At 34.9% G+C, this 4784-nt stretch overlaps 1 long non-coding RNA gene across 3 annotated transcripts; it reads left to right on the top strand.

Moving 5' to 3' along the window:
- The first annotated feature begins 360 nt into the window (after positions 1-360).
- On the top strand, positions 361-4549 carry LOC130715398 (uncharacterized). 3 transcript variants are annotated; one of them, XR_009011642.1, is made up of 3 exons: positions 372-734; positions 1200-1303; positions 1624-3874. It is a non-coding gene; the product is annotated as an uncharacterized LOC130715398 (long non-coding RNA). The 3 variants fall into 3 exon arrangements; XR_009011641.1 differs by having other exon boundaries at positions 379-734; positions 1656-3874; XR_009011640.1 differs by having other exon boundaries at positions 361-734; positions 1200-4549.
- The last annotated feature ends 235 nt before the right edge of the window (positions 4550-4784 follow it).

Raw genomic sequence — 4784 nt, 5'->3', positions numbered from 1 at the left:
ATGCTCTTATCCTATCCTGTTGATATCATGTTCACATATCATATCCTATCATATCCTATCCTGACCACCAAACGGGCCCTAAAGTGTCATAGTGGGACTCATGTATTAATATAGTGTTGTTTTACATTGCAGCTTGAGAAAATGACAAGAAACAGAGAAAAGCTTGTGCAAAGTAATAAATTTAATTTCTAAGTAAGGAAACAACTCAAATAAGTGAGCAAATGTGACGTTGAACAAGGCATGTGACTTGGACTATTGTGATTAATTTTTCGATTCATTTGATATTTTGGTGGAGAATGCAAGCTCTTATCCACAGGAATTAGAATTGTGAAGAAGCTGAAAATTCCATTAGTAGTAATCTACTACTTCTTATTCTCCAATTACTGTAGCTAAAAGAACACCAATGGCGAAGCAACACGTGTTCTGCTTGACCTTTTTTAATTTTTTTTTTCAACTTGCCAGGTCCAATACGATGCCGTTTCTGATTGTACGTCTGTTTCTCCTCATCTCTCATGAGATGAACATGATTTCTTTGGCGTGTGTGCTCTCCCTTTCTACCTGCTCCGCCGAACCATCCATCACCTCCTGATTTCTTGAATTCTCTTCCACAGCCGTCCTTTTCTCTCCATCAATCTGAAACCCTAGCACTGATTCAGTGTTTTCGTTCCTCTTTCCACAACCCTCAGCGTGCTCCCACAATTCTCCGGTGATGGCCATCACATCTCCCTGCGTGGGTAAGCCTTCGTAACAGTTGTTTTTTTGAACTTCAACACTGATTTCGTCCTTTTTATGAATTTTTTATCTGATATAGTTTATTAGATGTGCATTTTTTGGGGGATTTGGTACTTGGTTTAGCATTTCTCATACGTTTCCTCCTAATTTCGTCCCATTGTTATCTTCTGTTCTTGCATTTTTTATGCATCTGTCATTTCTATTCTGAGCAGAAGTTGGGATTAGGTATATAGATGGAGGGTTATAGGTGGAAAGCTTTACAGAGACTCTTCTATTATTTTGTTTCTTCATATCGATTTGGCTATAAATATCCCCTTAGTTCTCATTCAACCACACTTCACCCCCCCCTTCCCCTTCCAGTTAGCTCTGCTATTTAACCATTCATTTGTGTGTTATCAACTGTTATGCAAAATATTTTGTCTTCTTGCCATTTGTTGCCTTCCTGATTTCTTTTCTCTTTTTCTCAGATATATGTACTCTGGAGCTCTATTTTTTTAAATCAATGGTTCTGCTGGAGCAACTAATAAAATTATGCAGGAGGGGCAATGGTAATTTTGCAGCTAATTCAATGGTAAGATTGCTTTGGTTCTAATAGGCAATAGCTGTGTTTTTTCTTTAGCAGGTCTTAATTTTTAATGGTCAAAGTTTATCTGATATCTTTCAGAAGCTTTCATTGCTATTTATATTAATACTTAAATTGGTTTGATTTAGTTGGTGCATTGTTATTTGCTTCCTCTATGAATTTGTGCATTCTTTTAGTGTGCAAATGGTGAACCCCTTGACTGAATAAGTTGTAGATATTTTATTTCCATATTGGGAATTTGTATTGCAAATGGTGGATTGTTACATTGAATATGACTTGGGTGTCTTTAACTGATCTCTCTAATGTAGTATTTTGCTGGGATTTTTGCTGATATGGACAGTAGGATATGGTGAGGGATGACAAATTTGATTCTTAAGGGGGGACATTTTTTATGCTGAAGTGAGTGACTCAGTATATCAAGAACAGTGGCTTTCTCTTTGTTGGTAAGGTGATAGATCAGCATAGCAAGGTGACTTGGTTATTGGACAGCAAGGCTTGAGGTCGCTTCTTTTTTATTCAGGATTGATGATCTTGGTGGTTTTGATGCTCTATCATGAGGACAAATGCTGCTGTTTTACAAGGAGCTCTAATGCTCTTTTAATTCTTCCTGATTGCATAAAACTGTACATTATTCCTTTCCTTGTCTGTAGCTTTAGCTTTATAGCTTTTCTCCCTTTTTGTTGTGAGCTTGGCTGGTATGTTTAACCATCTATTGCTCTGATCTCTTTCTAATTTGGTCTTGGACTGTTTCTCTATTATATAAATATATTTGGTTCTTAAAAAAAAGAGTAGTTTTTTTTTCAATTTTTAGTGTCAAAATTTGGTAACACGGATCTTCATACTTGAGTTTTCTTCCCCTCTTTACAAAAGGAAGCACATAAGCATCTACAAACATTGGATATCCAATTAATTTAGTAACTAAATACTTAGTGAACTACACATCAGTGACAAAATCTCTTAGATGTAAAGCATAAGAGAGAGGGAGAAAGAGAAACTGAACAGAAAGTGTGATTTCATTAACTGAACTAATAGAATGAACAGATCACTGTATTTATACAGTGTAGAACCCTAATAGATTCACTAGATGTTGATAAATATACATAATTAACTATAATAGACTAACAGAATATAGGAGAGTGTGATCAAGTGCATCACACTCTATACTATGCATAATTTTATCCTGATTAGAAAGAGATTCACTAAGTGATTGTATCCTGATTAGAATAAAGCTTCTCTTTCAAATGCATAATTTTCCATCATCATTATGAAATGCATGTTATTTCTGAGGTCGAAAATGTCTTCTTAACTTCTTATCTTTGCATTGACTAGGCTCAAACATTATGGAGTTCTATGGAGGCAGACAAGTTATGAAGTTTGGGTAGTTTTAAATCACTTAGTGAATCTCTTTCTCTCTTGCTCATGTATGTTTTTCTCATATTTTCAGTAAGGGAAATTTCCTACATGCTGAATCCAATTTTGTTTTTGTTACTCACCACGCATATGTGCTTTTATAATGGCCAAAGACTCAAAATGATAAAATAGCAGTGCCTCACCTACAAATTACTTTAGTATGAGCTAAACTGACAGGCTAACATATTCTTGAAGACTAAAATTTTTACTGCTCATTATTTGAAATTTGGTGGAAATTTCTCAGCTTCTGACAGAGTGGAATTAGCTGAATGTGATCTAAAATGCTTAGAATTGATATCTACATTGTCAAAGCAATAACAAGCCACTCATTAAGGGGCCTTAAATGGAGCATTGAGAGGCAGCACCCCTGATGCCTGGCTTGGGATGGTTCTATTTTTGGGATAACCATGGAAGAACCTTTTGCATAACTTGGAAGTTAAGTGAATCACTGATGATCAGTTGAAAGTTTTCACTGAATCCATGTTACTTACTCATTAGTCATACTCTAACTTGATTACAATTATTGTGTAGTTTCTTTACATTTATTTTAGTATTCAAGATATGTTTTGCAAAAAAAACAAGCAGTTGCTGACTCACCCGTGCATGATGCTAATCTTCTGAGCTATGCTAATGGCACATGTAGAGGACTGGCACTAGAAGCAAGAATTCCAACTTAAAAAGTGTGTCGGAGTGGTGGAAGCTTCAGCTCTTGATAGAGTTGTAGTATGTCCATCTCTTTGGTGGTGGAGTCTCATTCTACCATTACATTGTAGCTTCTCATTTATATTTACTTGGATTTCAGTTCTTATTATCCTATAAAATTAGTATGTATTGTAATTGCTGCTACTTTAAGTAAATAAGTTTTGTTTCAAAGTAGCAAAGTAAATTAAATAAATTTGGTTTTAAAGCCAAAGATAGTAGTTCTTTTTTCATATTTCAGAATCATGTGTATACAATACTCTTATTGCATTATTAGTTCAAAAAAAAATCATTTACTATAAAACTGTTTTAAGCTTATTCTGTTCTTATGTGAAACTGGAATGTTTGGTTTGTTTTCAGTTACTGTGATATAAAGACATCATGGTTGAACTGTTTGAAATTTGAAATGACTAATTGTTTATTTATTGTTGTTCTTGAAGTTATGTTGTTTAATGGTTGCAGTATCTTAGTGGATGAATAAGAGTGGTGTGTGCATATTACTGAACATGCAGTGCACTTGGACCTCATTGGCAAGGTTCATGGGTTTTCTTCTGCATAAAGCTATTTTAACAGCTTGAAGGAACAAGACAAAACTGACAAAACTATTTTAACTGTTCTCTTGAATTGCTATGTTTGGCAGCGCCTAATTGATAAGTCCCTCTCCCATTTTCAGAAAATGGAGGAGTTGGTCCCCATGTGCTTTTGAACGAGACAATTAATTGGGTGGAGAAAATAATGATGTTTCTGCTATATTTGGGGAAATGGTCAGATATAGATAGTGGATGTATAATAATAGAATCAAAAGAGAGAAAAAGCAGAGGCGATGAGGGTGTATTGAATTGGTCTTTAGCCATGGAGCTGTCATTTATGTTTTACTCTTTTATTTTCCTATTTTCTGCGATTGTTGCTTCTGGGCTTTGAGTTAGCTAAGTAGCCTGGTTGCTTTTTCTGCTTTTCCAATTTGTATTTGGGTTTAGCACCCGGTGTGCTCCTTATATGAATTGTTTGCCTGCCCAAAAAAAAACTAGCTGATTATGGACAAGAGCAGCTAATGAGACCTATACTTCCTAATTAAATCAGAAGAAAGCGGAAGTTTAGTATCTGGAAAGTATTGCAACTTACTAATATGTTCTTCTGGACTGAAAAATTTGCATTATGGTGCAAATGCAAACATTCAAGCTTATGTCATTAAATGATAAGTTTGTTTGTTGGCATCTTGCTATTATACGTTATTGTTCATACATCACAGTACTAGGAGACTAATTTATTTCTTCATCCACAATCATTCTGATATAAATCCAGTTGTTTTTAGTGTGATCTCAGTTGAGCTTCTAATTTGTTTTTTTCGGTGCTTTTATGA

This window comes from Lotus japonicus, chromosome 4 (assembly GCF_012489685.1).
Source record: "Lotus japonicus ecotype B-129 chromosome 4, LjGifu_v1.2".
Lineage (NCBI taxonomy): Eukaryota > Viridiplantae > Streptophyta > Magnoliopsida > Fabales > Fabaceae > Lotus > Lotus japonicus.
Note: the sequence above shows the minus strand (reverse complement) of the source record. Positions and strands in the feature narration are given on the sequence as shown.